Source organism: Strigops habroptila, chromosome 6 (assembly GCF_004027225.2).
Source record: "Strigops habroptila isolate Jane chromosome 6, bStrHab1.2.pri, whole genome shotgun sequence".
NCBI lineage: Eukaryota > Metazoa > Chordata > Aves > Psittaciformes > Psittacidae > Strigops > Strigops habroptila.
In genome coordinates, this window is record NC_044282.2 from 12685374 (window position 1) to 12700670 (window position 15297).

The 15297-nt window shown below is 42.2% G+C and overlaps 1 protein-coding gene across 2 annotated transcripts in view; it reads left to right on the forward strand.

Moving 5' to 3' along the window:
• Positions 1–2403: 2403 nt before the first annotated feature.
• The window catches only part of HS3ST5 (heparan sulfate-glucosamine 3-sulfotransferase 5), a 197872-nt gene continuing 184978 nt past the window's right edge, over positions 2404–15297 (forward strand). Inside the window, exon 1 of one of the 2 annotated variants that reach the window (XM_030489640.1) lies at positions 2404–3023. The gene's annotated coding sequence lies outside the window, so the exon portion shown is untranslated. Of the gene's footprint in view, positions 3024–3182; positions 3301–15297 lie in introns of those variants that run through there. The other variant, XM_030489641.1, reaches the window with a different exon arrangement.

A 15297-nucleotide genomic window follows, 5' to 3' on the forward strand; every position in this document is an offset into this window, starting at 1 on the left:
TTTCCTTTCCTTTCCCCTAGATCCTCATGGGATCAGTTGTCTTTTTTTGCACATGTTCTCTTCCACTCCCAGACCAGACAGCTCAGTTTAGCAGTGACAAATTCAACTTCTCTGGATGCAGACTTTCCAAAACAAGTATTTGCACATGGCAGTTAGGACCACAGCCTAAAGTTAAAATGTCCTACACTGAAGAAAACCCATAAAACATTGTACTACCATTTTCCACAGATGTATTTCCATTAAGTAAGTAGCTTTTGTGAAGAATAAAGTGGAAGGTATAACTTTCGTATTCTTTCTGTATCTGATTCTGTGACTTCTCCTCCAAGTGGTAGGATATTTTTATAGCACTCAGCAGGGGGTTGTGTTTTTAGCTTTGCTTCTTTTCTATACTAATCTTTTAAATTATTTTGAAGTATGTTATTTATATAATGAGTGTATATATATACAGCATGTACATGTGCACACACATTTACTTATAAATATATAACTTCAGATAGAATGTATTTGAATTAAAGGGTATATATGTGTATAAACATCTATAACATATATAGAAGGGAAAAAAGGGTATCCTATTTTCAGTCTGATTTTGTTGGGGTTTACTAGGTTTCTTTCTGTAAAAGAACTGGAACTAAAATTTTGAGTCTAAAAAATAGAGTCTAAAAAATATGCAATTTAATGGTGAAGGTAAAATTATGCAAAATCCTTGTTACAAGGCAAGAATTTTTCACATGCAGCTGTCCACCTCTGTGCATATTAACTTAAGCATAGCACTTTTTTGTTCCTCATAAAATGAACACAAAGTAGCAAAACCCCCCCAGTATATGTCTGTCATTACTTTTATTTTTAAGGAGACCCTTTTTAATTGCAACATAGAAGAGGAGAGTTTACAATGAAAAGAAAATGGCTTGTCTTTAGGTTTAAGAATTTGATTGTGTGCTTTTGTTGCCTGCCAACAATGAGCTAAAGAGGTTAATGGATCACAGGTCTGGCAAACAGCCACGCTACCTCCGGGTCGATACATTTAACTGTGTAATCTGGGTTAAGGTTTGGTGCTATTTTTTTTAAGTCAGGGCATGAATTGTTGGTAAATAAAAGTTAGATTGTATCCAATCTTTTTCCCCGAAAACAACACCACTTATCACTGATCTTGATTTCCACGGCGGGAGGAGGGACGGAAAGCAGGCACCGGCCTCCCGCGCTCCCAAGCGCCCTCTGAGTCCCCGCACTCGGGCACTGCGCTCAGCGGCCGCGCTGTCCTCCGCCGCCGCCGGCGCAACCTGCGCGGAGTCTCGGCGTGCCCGTTTGGCGGGGTGGGGAGCGAACTGCGCGGCTCACCCCGGGCCTCCGCGGGTGTCTCCCACGTACCGAGGCCCGGGGCCACGTCCGACGGGCCCTACCTGGCTACCTCCCGGGCGGGGGGCAGCAGTGCCCGCTCCCTCCTTCCCCGGCCTGCCAAACCCCGAGGGCCCAACCCCGGGGGAGCGCGCCGAGGGGTCATCTACCTTCCTACCCCCTCCCCGCCCCGGCAAACTTCACTTGCAACTCAGGAACCACCACCTGGAGCCACCTCGCCAGCAAGGGGGTTTGGGTTTTGTTTGGGGTTTTTTTTTTGAGAGACACAGAGAGAGAAATTGAGGTAGAACCACCGTCAGGAAGGAAAAGCCACATCAAGTATATAGCTCCCTCTCTCTCATCTTGCACGTTTCTTGGGTACGCTGTTGGAGGAGACAGGCAGCAGCGGCAGCAGCGTTATAATGCAAATCACAAAGCAAGCAACTTTCAGTGCTGTTGGGGCTATTTTTGATTTCTCTCCCGAGAACGGGCTTTTTTGGTGTGCGTGTTGCTTTTTTTCCTTTTTTTTTTTTTTTTTCCGTTTCCGTGTGATTCTTATAATTATGCCGTCCCTCCCTTCTCCGCTTGCTCCCCCCGCTTCCTTCTCCCCCCAGAAACCAGGCGGTGATGATGCACTGTCCCTGCTCCTCTCCAGCGGATCATTCCGCTCGGGCAGAAGGTGAGCCGGACGAGGGAAGCAGCATGAGAGGGGGCTCTGTCCCGCTGCCCGGCGGAGGCGGTTCCTCCCCACTGCTTCTTCATTCCTCGGCCGCCGCTCCTGCGGCCCGCCGGCGGCTGCCGGGGACAGCCGGCTCCCCTCCTCTTGCCCCTTGCTTAACCCCTTCAGCCGTGTCCCGGTCCCGGCGCCACCGGGGGAGCCCGGCCGCTGCCGGCGGAGGGCCCTGCTCTGCCCTCGGCCGCCGGGCAAGCCGACCGGCAGCACCTGCCCGCGCTGCCCGCCTTAGCGGACTGGGAGGGAGGGAAGAAGGGAGGGATGGAAGGAGGGAAGGAAGGAAAGAGGGAGGCTCCTCCGTGCGCGGGGAGAGGCTCCAGCTCTTGGCTGGGCGCTACCGGCAGCGGCAGCTGCTGCCGTGCTGCACCGCGGGCGGTGGCTGCCCCCGGCGCGGAGCTCAAACCCCCGGCTTTGGGGCGAGGGGCTCAATCCTCGGCCGAGTAGTAGATACAGAGTTTTGCCTTTTTATCCTTTTCTTTCCTGGCGATTGGGCTTTTTTATTATCGTTATATTTAATCCCTCCTCCCGCTCTCCCCTGCTCCCCGCCCGCGGTGCGTGTGCCACCGGGGAGGATGCACGCCTCCCCCAACCCCTTCTCCGGCAGCTCCCTCCGCGGCGGCGGGGGGCCACGGGGAGCCGCGGGGAGCCGCAGGGGACCGCGGGGCCGGGGCCGCGCTGGGCCTCACCGGGCCGCGCCGCGCCGCGCAAGCTGCGCCCCTGAGCTCCCCCGCCGCCTCCCGCCGCCTCTCGGTGCTTGAGTCTCCTCTCGCTTGTGTCCAGAGACGCGCACACACGCACGGAGGCACTCACTCACTGACTCGCAGCACTCTGCCGAGCTGCCCAGGCTGCCGAGCAGCGCCGCGCCGCGCAGCCCGCCAGGAACAGCCCCCACCCCGCTCTGTCCCTCCCTCCCTCCTCCTCCTCCCTCGCTCCCGCCTGCCGCTCTGAAGGATGCCCGGTAAGTAGCGGCGAGGACCGGCATCTCTGCCGGTGCGTGATCTTAGGGACCGCTTTATAATGGTGCCGCCCGCCGGGGGGGGGCGCGGGGAGGGGAGGTGACAGCGATCCGAGGCAGGAGGCGGCGGGGCTCGCCGGGTGCTCCTCAGAAGGACTTTTAGCTGCGCGGCCGGGGCTTGGATGTGGGCACTGAGGAACGGGGTCCGCGCACCGCAACGGGCACCGGCCGGGGCGGGGGCGCTCCGCCTGCGCTGCGGGCTGCTGCCTGCAGCACCGCGGTGAGTACGGGGCTCTGCGCCGCGCCGGGGTACCCCAGGGACGGGAAAGGTGTGGAAGGTGCCCTGCCTTGCTGAGGGCTCCCTTCCCGGCGGCTCCGCTCCGCGCCTCGCTGAGGACGGGGCGCGAAGGGCACGGTGCCCCCGGCGCGCGCCGGGGACGGTGCCCCGCTTCTCCCCACCTCGGTTTCGGCGATGTCTCCGGGGGCTGCCAAAGCGGTCGGTGTTTCGAGAGCCGTGGTGCCGCCGTCCGGGCAAAGAGGAAGCTCCGCCAGGCGCCTCACCTTTGGAGGGGAGCACCCAGGTGCGGTGGGCAGCAGAGCCCCGGCCGGTGCCCGGCAGCACGGCGAGGAGGTGCCGGCAGCTCACCGTCCCGGCTGCTCCACCCGTGCGCCTCAGTGGGCTCCGGTGGCAAAACGCTCGTCCCTAAGGGAAAGCTTAATGTTTGCAGAATGTTTGCTATCAATTAGTGCGCGGCTCTGCTTAGCTCGGGTTTGCGCACGGGTAACTCCGCTCAGGCTGGGGTTCAGCTCCGGCTACGAAATGCCAGGGACTCAGGGCAGGGGGCTTTTTGTTCTAGACTGTCTGGTGCGATTTGTGGGGAACATATATGAAAGCTGACTACTGCTGGAGATTTTAAAGTGCATTTTGAAAAGTCATTTATATTTTCTTACTTCGACAATCTCTGCTTTGACAATGGTATCTTTTCTCAGTGTTTTGCATCCTGGGTATGGTAACTCTCCCATTGAAGTCAATGGCAAAAGTCCCAAAGGAGTTCGGAGGAAGAAGGTTCTGGCCAATACCAAGCAAAAGGGACTGGTCAGAAGGCTGAGGGATGACAAAGTTATACAGCTGTATAAAAGAAACTCCATTTTTTAAAAGCCAGCTTTTTAACCAAAGAGATTTAGCTGCACTGTGTCAGAAACAGCTTCTGGATTTTCATTCCCACTTTGCAGTGGAGAAATGTAAGAGTGTTTTCTTGTCACGTTTCAAGATGGACTGAAGTCTGTCGTTTTATCTATGAATGTTATAAAGTATTCCTAGGTTAGTACCTTATAGTTTTCCCGTGCTGTATTTTTTTTTTTTTTTTCCCCCCCACTAAAAAGTTAGAGGCAGGAAAAGGCAACTGAATGGGCTCCCACTGACTTCTGTGGCCTGCGGATCAGGCCCAGAAATCCTCAACAGAGAAGTAAGAAGAGAAATGTAGTACAGTTTGTAAGGAAAGGTGTTGCATAAGCATTTAACTCATGAACAGCCTCCCTCTAGGGAGGAGAAAAATTTAAATGTACATTAATTTTTTATCCTGTTTTAAAGAACTCTTTCACAGCACAGAAACAAATAAGAAAGAATGCTTCTGATTAATAATTAAAAGGCCCATATTCATATGGACTACAAAGAAGATTTTATACAAAAAAAAAAAAAATCCATTAGCAGATGGAAGTTCTAGTTCACAGAACATCCTCTTTTCAGTGCAGTGTTTAGATTAGGAGCAGTCAGATATATAATGAAACACCAAATAAAAATATCCATATTCAAGACAAAAGCTAGCCTTATTCCTGTAACCTGAGTAACCACTTTCAATTGCTTGGAATGCCTTAAAAGGGAAAATATGAAGAATACAATCTGTTTTTTGGGTTTTTGTTTTTCAAATCTGAGTGTTGAAAGAACCCCAAAAATGCTGCATGTTGTCGGCAACTTGTCAAGTATCAGAATTATGCCCATACACCATGAAGAATGTGACTATTACATTGATATGTGTGGTGGGTGATCCTGACTGGACACTAGGTGCCCACCAAAGCTGCTCTGTCACTCCCCTCCTTCACTGGGCAGGGGAGACAGAATATTACAAAAGGCTCCTGGGTCAAGGTAAGAACTGAGGGAGATCACTCACCAGTTACTGACATGGGCAAAATAGACTTGACCTGGGAAATTTAGTTAAATTTGTACCAATCCGATCAGAGTAGGAAAATGAGAAATAAAACCAAACCCTAAAACACCTTCTCCCCACCTTTCTTCCCAGGCTTAACTTCATTTCCAATTTCTCTACCTCTTCTCCCACAGTGGTGCAGGGGGAGGGGGAGTGGGACTTGGGATCAGTTCATCACGCGTTGTTTCTGCTGCTCCTTCCTCCTCATGGGGACTACTCTTCACACTCTTCCCCTGCTCCAGTGTGGGGTCCCTCCCACGGGAGACAGTCCTTCAGGAACTTTTCCAACATGAGTCCTTCCCATGGGCTGAAGTTCTTCATGAACTGCTCCAGCGTGGGTCCCTTCCATGGGTGCAGTCCTTCAGGAACAGGCTGCTCCAGCATGGGCCCCCTGTGGTGTCACGATTCCTGCAGCAAACCTGCTCCAGCGTGGGCTCCTCTCCCCCTTGGGCCACAGGTCCTGCCAAGAGCCTGCTCCAGCATGGGCTTCCCACAAGGTCACAGCCTCGTTCAGGCATCCCCCTGCTTCAGCATGGGGTCCTCCATGGGCTGCAGGTGGAGATCTGCCCCATCATGGACCTCCATGGGCTGCAGGGGCACAGCCTGCCTCACCCCGGTCTGCACCATGGGCTGCAGGGGAATCTCTGCTCCGGCACCCGGAGCATGTCCTCCTCTCCTTCTATACTGTCCTTCGGGTATGCAGAGATATTTCTCTTATGTATTTTCACTCCTCTATTCCAGCTGTTGTCGAACAGCAGTTTTTCCCCCTTCTTAACTATGTTATCTCTGAGGTGCTACCACAATCTCTGATGGGCTCGGATTTGGCCAGCAGTGGGTCTGTCTTGGAGCTCGCTGGCATTGGCTCTGTCAGACATGGGGGAAGCTTCTAGCAGCTTCTCACAGAAGCCACCCCAGTAGTCCCCCCCACTACCAAAATCTTGCCATGCAAAACCAATACAATAAGAAAAATAACCTGTCTCAGTTATGGCCAAATAATAATGTTTCCCTTCTAAGCACAAGTTTGTGTTAATAGGCAAGTATAAAAAAAGTTTGAGCAGTTGTATCTCTTGTTCATCTTTATTTGTAGGCTTCTGGTAGAATTGCCATTGAGTTGAACTGAACATGCCTGGTACTGAACTGAACTAATGCTTAACTGTGAACAGATTAAGATGTTCATGTTACAATGGCAAAAACCCTGTAAAATGGACAAATGCTTCACTGATTATCTCTTCTCTCCTTGCAATTACATTGGGAAGACAGAAACCTCCTTCTTACAAGTTCCTTTCTAATTTTCCTGTTCAAATGTTTCTTTTATCACGTGCCATCTATGGAGGGGAAGGGTGCATATTTAATGGGACATTGCATGAAGAAAAATTTTCTTTGAGCTGCTTTGTTGCTTCCTATATTCTTCACTTTATCTGCTGTTTACGGATATATTGTAATGCTGCAGTGTTAGGTTTTTTGTTGATAATGCTTCAATTTCAAGTCAAATGTTAAAAATATGGTGATTATTTCCAGGTTAAGAGGTTTGGACTGTTTTTGTTTTGTTTTATTTTGTTTTTGAGGAGGGGTGTTGGTGTTTTTTTAAAGGTCCAAACCAATGCTTAATCCTCTTTGCTTGCTTGGATGAAAAGAGTCAGCAGTTCTAAAAATGAGGACATATATTTGCATAAATCTTCAGTTTTGTCCCAAGAGCCATAATCTGAAATTCTGTTTTCTTTTCATTTTGGTCTTCCAATACTTGTTATTCATATGTGCATATAGAAATGCAGCCAGATGTTTCTTGTGGACAGCATGTCCAAAATAGAAAGTTATTTTTTTAGGCTTACCTGTAACTGAAGACTAGGTAAGCTTTGAGTGTTTAAAACAGGGTTGAAAGAAGCCAGATAATGAAGTGCTGGGAATCTCCAGGACATGGTTCTGAATATGCATTAGTCACTTTTAGCATCTTTATAAACCCCATTCTGTTTTTAGGAGTAAGTGCTGTTCATCTTTATTTAGATATATCTTTTTCTAGACTGTATCTGCTGTCCTTTGCCTGGCCTGACTGAAACATGTTTATACCATTGTATTTCTATGGTTGTTCAGTGAATGGTAGCAAGTATTTACAGGTCTATTAGCATCTGAATCTAGGAAGCAATATTAGTGGGATTGTTGAAAGTCACCTGAATTTTGTAATTATTACACGTTTAAAAACTTTTTCAAAATAAATTTGATTGTTTGTTAGTCCTAGAACATATTTGTCAGATAATTTGTTTAGGACTATATTCTTTTATCCAGCAATTTAAGAACAAAAGCCTCCACTGTAGCTCAAATCAATCAAAATATTGCTTTTAGGTTATACGTTATACATATGGAACCTGGCATGTAAAGCAGATGGTATGTAAAATTATGCATAACATGTCTGGAGAGCCATACAATATCTAAATGCAGTGCAACAGAACAAGGAAAGAGTGTCACATGCAACTTAAAATATCAATTACTGGCCTGTGTCTAGTCTCAAGTGCACTTTGTTTTAATGTATTTGTGTGCGCACGTTCAATTTTCTCTTACTTCAATCAGGATATTTCCTTGATAATATAATCTTTCCTAGAAAAGTATGCAGATTGAAATGATACGCTACTGGCTAAATGAAATAAAAATGGATATACAAAAAAAACTGGTTGAGTTTAGTTTGAGTTCAGAATACAAATGCATGCAAATTAAAAAAATAATCAAGAACAGAACTTTTAATCTTTAAGGAAAACACCTAGACACCATTTGCTACCAAAATTGTGTTTTTCTATATTATTTATGCATTTGGTTTGCTCGGCCCGGCAATAGCACTTAAGAGCACTTCTGTCCTGTTGCATAAATACTGCATTAGCTCCACACACCCTCTCTCAAGTATTACATGTCTGTAAGCACAAAATTTCTTCCTGAACAAACAAGCATCACTGTGCATTGTTAACACAATCAGATGAAATGGTAATTGCAGAAAGATTCACATCAGCAAAGCTGTTAAATAAATATTAATCTTTAAGCATGTGCTGACCTCAAAGGGACCTAATCATATGTTTTGTTGAACAAAGATGCTTTCGTGATCAATGAAAAGTAATAGTTTTCCCAAGTTTATTCAAGTGTCTAAATCTCTGGTTTTAAAATATTGTGAGCATCAGACAACTTTAATTTTTAACTTCCAGGGGAAAAGTTTTAAATACTTCTACTTTTTTCTTTTTTTTTTTTTTTAATACTTTAGAAGTACTGCAAGCTATTACCTGTTTTAAAAAGAGTTGCACAGCTGTACTCTTTAATATTTCTAATTGAAATGAATTTATGTAGATAAGACATGAAGGATGAAGTTTATAATGAAGGACTACCACAGAGTCAACTCTAGATATGGTATCAGGAACTGATACTGCATAAGGTAGACTTTAATAGCCGATTTTGTAAGATCCAGCCATTTTTCAAGGAGGCAAATCAAAGGCATGCCTCCATGTTTAAACCATTGAATACCCTCAAACCTTTTTTAAGGCTTTTTAAGGTACCCAAGTTGACATAAAATATTTCACACTACAAAAAAAAGAGTAATTGTAATTGCTGTACTTTTTGTGCACTAGCACTCTTAGTCTTTATGCATCCTAGTGCTCGTTAACAGTGTTGCTTTAGAAAACACAGCTCTCTGTCTGGAGGATTAAAGTAACACATTTGTCCTGATATGTTACAGAACAGTGTCTATCAATCCATTTCTCTTTTGGAGACGAAAGAACTTTTATCCATTCAAATCACTGTAATACAATCTTGTATTATAATGGCTTGAACAATCTTGACTGCATACAGTTGCTGGAGTCTCCAAAGGGCTGTCATAAATAAAACTATTAGACTGTATTATAACAGACACATATTCAGAGTCTACCAGGGGATGTCAGGTTTTTACATTATAGAACGAATCGTTAAAAAATCTCTGCGAATACCAAAAATGACTGGTAGAAAGATTTCATGAGCCAATTTATAATCAATACATATATGTTATTTCTTCCTTAAAAGTACGTAAAGGAAATATTCATATTAATAGATTAATCCTATATAAGATTAAGTGGAATCTAAGCCAATGGATAAGGGATTTGTCCTCTACAACAGGTACTTAAGCTTGCTCAGCAGCATGTAAACTTTCTGCACTAACTGATGGACTTTCAACCTACATCAAAACCTCCCTTTGCAACCTGGCATTGCTGCTATGATGACAGCACTAGAAAACTGGCATCTCATGGGAGACAAGTCAGTTTACATCAGTGGAAATGGATTACACTGCATCCTGGATTCTATGTGACAGGTTTGGTTTTTTTTTTTCTCTTACCAGGTACTATTATAGAAGGTATGACTTTTGCCAGGCATACAGACACAACTGAGTTTGGCTAACCCCTAAACGAACCTAGAAACAAAGTTAGAAATGGTGGAGACATGGAAAAGTGAAGTAAAAATGTGTAAGGATGTGCTTTGTTGGTTTTTTTTTTTAAGAGGGGAAAATAAGTGCTCTTTGATGAAAGATCCTTAAGACAGAAGTAGAACATAAAAATAAATGCAATTGAGGTTAAAACCAAAATTACTAAAGTTGAGTTACCTCACTTGTTCTGGCCATGGGAGAAGTAACTAAAGCTGATGTGCCAATAGGATGGGGGCTTCAAAAGTAGACAAAAGCTAGAAAATAACCATTTCCCATGTTAGAAATCCAGATGGCCTGAGCAGATTTTGTGTGTGTTTGTATACACATTTGTCTGTCTGTATACATGTGCACACACACATCTACATATTTTTTTCCTTTTAATATCAAAATCTGTATAATGCCCTACTTTGTTACTGCCTGGTTTCCTCACCCCAGCAGGGATTTGCTGATTGTTCTTCCTTTCTGACCATGAAGCTGCTGAGGAAGATATGACAGCACGATATATAGCTGAGAGTGGTTAAACTGTTTCCTGAAGGTAAAACAGCAGGGTCCAATGGTTCTCCTGCAGAATGTTTTAAACCTAAGGCTATAAATAATAGCCAGTGCTGCCAAAAAAAAAAAAAAAAAAAAAAAAAAAAAAAGGTAACTGAATCCTGAAAGAGGAGAAAACAAAATGCATCTTCTTTTCAGTGTCTGAAGCCAATGTTATGTTATGTCCTGAAAAACACGAATCTGAAAGATATTTTGCCAACTACAGGCTAGTGTCATCTACAATCACAGTCAAGCTCTCCCTGTAAAGACTTGAAAAAGCAACTACAGTCTTACATTGAAGAACCAGGAAATATTATCTGTGAATGTAATGTGGAGCTTTAGGAAAATAGAAGATGACAGTAGAGCAGAGGAGCATTTAATACAGCATTGTATTTAATACAGTAAATAGATATACAATATTTTAACATAAACTTTTCACGCTGAAAAGACAGTTGATTGGATGGAGTATAGTTAAATTTGGTATAATGTCAGAAGAAAGATTTGGGGAAAATTATTTTAGGTAATTTGTTGCTGCATGTCCTCACCTTTGTAACTGCTGTGTAAGTATAAATAACGTCAGAGGTGGCAGCAAATCCTTCCTATTTATAATTTCACATTCCTGCTTCTTGTGAAAGGATTAATCTCCAATGTAAAGAAATCAGATTTGCAGTAGCAAAAAAGCCTATCAGTGTAGAGTCTATCAGTATAGTCAAACAACACACCCTTATTTGTCTTCTAGTGGAAAATTACATTCCTGAATGGTGATGCACAATCTGGCTAAAATAATCTATTATAATCTTTTGGTAAATAATTCAAAAAAGAAAATACGACTGATAAACTTTTACCAACCACAGAGGTAGAAAAGATTTGAGGAGAATTAGTGAAAATTTGTTCTAGGATTAGAAGTTTTCAGTCTGCATACACCAAACAATTCTAGTTACAACTGACATTGCTAGCCCCTTTTGCGGTATCCTATATTCAATGGCTTCTGACCTACAAATGAAATTCACTTCCTTCAGGCATAGCCAAACAACCTGTGCTTCAAAAAGCAACTGAAGAAGAAGGAAACCCAGTCTTTCGTTCAGATCTACCTAAAAGCATGTTTAATTTCTGTGAAGCATGTTCAATTCCTGTGGTTGCTTTCCCAGCAGTTCCTTCAGGGCTGCTCCCAGGCTTCTAGTGAGATAGATCCAGGTGAGCATGAATCAACAGCTCTTTCTTTCTTTTTATATTGGACCTACAGTGTTGTAACTGACTTTTCTTCTCTCCTGGTGTGGTAAAGATAGTATTTACAGTGCAGATGCTTTAGAGACTTTTTTGTATACCTCTACCTTACACGATTTAAAAGCAAGAAACAACAAGGGATGAATTTCATGACAGAAACTTCACTTACCAGCATTATCCTTGAATAGAAGTTATTTTCTTTAACAAAAATGGATTGAAAAAGATTTATCTATCATTCAGATTTGCCATCTTCCTACTTCTTAACAAAGCAAAATTTGTGAGTTATTTTTTTTGTTTCAGAACCAAATAACATATAAGTTCCTTAAAAATATGTACGTCATTTTGCTTTTCTGCCTTTTTTGGGAAGTGGGGAAGAATTTCACTGAGAAAAAGAGGGGAAAAGAGAAAGAAAAAGCAAGAAAAACATTTTTAAACTTTCAAATATATTTCTCTTTTACACAAAGTAAATATATCTGATTAATGTCTCTGTATCATTCGTCACCTTGAAATAATGAAAAAATTCTTGAAAATTCCATATTTTTAATGTCATTTCAGAATAGATAAAACATTTTCATTACAAAAATCTTGTCTTTGAAGATATTTCAGTCAGCTCTCATGAAAAACCTGAAGCTGGTTGAAATGTCTTTGAAATTTAGGTTTTTTAGACATAGAATTTCCTTGAAACCAACACTGTCTGTAGAAAAGACAGATTTTCATAAATTTTCTGTGTGCTGTGATCATATATCAATTAAAATATTTTTTTTATCTCTAAAGTGATTTTTGTAAAAATAAGGAAAAATCAAAACCTGAAAAAAATGTCCCCAAAATATTGACACAAGACTCTTGATTTTGCCCTAAACAGAATGTTTCTTTTTAATCTTTTAACATTTTTACCTTCCTTTTACAACTTCCAAAAGGAATTTTGAAAGCTCCAAACATTTTTCATGATGGAGAGAATACTTCTTGCCCAGTTCTAGAGCACACACCATTGGGTAGATCATGGTTTTGGTCTAATGGGTAAAGTGGGAATATTGGAAAGGTGTTTTCTTGGAAAGTTTGTTTATTATTTTATTCCTGAATATAGCTCGTACATTGAGGCAGACTTAAGGTGAGAACAGAAAGAGGGAAGGAATTGCCTCTTTGCTATAACTCAAGGAAAATAGTGAGTGTGAAATCATGTGTGTCTTTTTAACAACTTTAAGAGGAAAATGTTCTCTGACTGAACTGTACTTCGGCTCAGGATGTAGGTTTAAAAGACATTTAGTGGCCAGCTGGAAAGAAAACTAATTTACTTAGTCTACTGTTTCAGGAATTTAAGTTGAATATGTGTTGTTTATGTGACTTGACATGTATCAGTAAGTAGTGCTTATGAATGAGGCAGCTTGCCTCTAGACTCGGATGTATATCAGCGCCAGTACACTGCATCAATATGGCAAGCACAGCATGGAGATACAGTGTAAATCCCCAGCACGGTGGTAGACAGAAGCTGGCCACTCACTTCTGTTTATCCCCAGGGACACAAGAGAACAGATTTCTCAGGGTTTGTCTCTTTTATTCCAGTAATAATGAGAGATTAATTGGGAATATTTACTGTTGAGATACTAATTGGGAGTGTTTGTTGCTTAGATTTTTTTTTATTTAATTTTTCTCTGTTACAGCTACATTTCTGCTCCTTGCTTGTATTTTTTATGAATAAACTGAATGATGCAAGGCCTCCCTCTAGCCTGGAGGTCAGAAAAGCATCACCACTTCCACATGGTTAAATTCCCTTAGCCTCCTGAGCACAAGCTGCAGTTAGATTGCCTCTTGGGAACAGTCCCCAGGCTAGGCTAGTACCCTAGCTGCGCCCAGGAACCCCTTGGGACACTACTGGTCAAGTAGCCAGGATCAAAATAGTGTTAGCGACTGCCCTGATATTTGATGTTTCAGGAAAAAATAATAGTTCCAGGGCATGGATTCATGCCCTAGCACTATTTAATTCATTTGCATAGATGTAGTCTTATTTAGGTCAGTATGACTCCAAATACATAGACAGTGTTTACTCACTTTTCTTGTTAGGAATGAACTCCACTGATTTAAGTGGTGTTACTACAGCACAGCATGACGTTTTTACAGATAGTGTAAAAGGGGCTTAACACTCGTTTGTAAAAAGTCATTAACTGTGGTTAATGCAATAATGTTATGAAAGTAGTGGAAGATTTAAACCTGGTAAAATGTTTTAGAAAATGGGAGCTACTTTTCTGCATACTTTTCATTATTTATAGTTACATTTCTCATCGAATGCTGGGGTCAGTTTATCCAGAAATTGCTGCCATAGGAAAACTATTACCTATTTGAAGTGCATTTGTTGACAGAATTTTGTAAAGTATTGAAAAATCTGGTTTAGAGAAGTGAGGGTACAAGCATTTCTTCTTGAAGATGCATTACGAACTTTTGTCAGAGAATGCAAATGGAGACAAAAATCTCAATTGGGTAGAGCATTCAGTATTCTGTCCGTCAGAAAAAAATCATGACAAATCTTTTAGGGTGTAGTCTCAGAGATCAAACTCCTTTAAGCTTTAAAATACAGACCTTCTCAGCTAAATGAAAATTACCCTTGCACAGGATAGTTGGAAACAATTTTCATAACCAATTGTATGACAGTGGACTAATTCCTTCATTTAGTTATGGAGGAAAAATATATTATAGTGGTTATTATCACAGGTTTTTATTTCTTGTTATTTAGCACCACTGTTGCATTCTTTGCAATATCTGCAAGTCATCTTCTCTACTCTTTCTTCATCTTTTTCTGCTTTTTCAGATTTTATGACTCTTTTACCAATGCAGGATAAAAAACCCTTCAAAAATAGTGAAAATTAATCTGGGTGTGGGTAAATAAAAATGTTGCCTAGGAGAAATTCTACTTCTCACTGTAATCCTTCAGTACCAGTTTTGTGGTTCATGGTTTGCAGATATAAATTACAGTGCTCTTGGGGGAAAGTTACCTAGCAGAGAGATAATACTTTCCTACCAATGGTAAAATAATTGCCTCCAAATGCTGTGACCCCAGGTGTGCAGTAGGACTGAATCTCAGAGGGAAGGTCATGAGGTTCCATTGCCTTCTCTGGACAATGCTTTCAGTTAGGGATCTGGCAAGCTGCATTGATTTAATGGGAGAAAGAACAAACCTAAATCTTTTAGCCATTTCTTCCACTAAGTGATGCTTTTAGGATATCTCTCAGGGGAGTCTTAAGGAGTCTAATTTAACTATTGCGTGAGTACATATAAAATGAACCTGATGGACCCAACCTACAAAAAAAAAAAAAAAAAGAAAAAAAGATCTGAATCTGATAAACAGACAAAAACCAAATATCAGTTTCATTATCCAGTAGGAGCTATTTGGCTTGACCAAAGAAGAAGTGAAGATTTTTGTAGAAAATTGAAACTCAGTGAAGCGTACCAGGATTTTGAGCTCAGCTTTTGTTTGGAAGTTGGGATGATATACGAATCACTTACTTTGCTTTCCTAGTGAAATTACTGAGTTCTCTATAATTCTTCATGCTTGGAAAATTATGTGTAATATGAAACTCCATAAATATATTAAAAAATAATAGGATTGAAACAGATATTTATAGACCCCTGGTAAAAATCTGGAAAGGGGGCGTATGATTATGATGCACCTGTAGATACTGATTTTTAATTGATTATTAAATAGGTATTGCACACACTCTTAGCAAAATATATATTCATTTTATCACTAGGTATGGGGTGCAATGATTAAGGAGAACTGAGTGCATTCTAAAAAGTTTAACTTCTTTATCAGTGATTGTTAAAAAGTATTAGTTAAATAAGTAGATCTAAAGCCGTTCTGGAGCTTCTTTAGGGTTTGACTGAAGAATGTCTACTAACTACAACT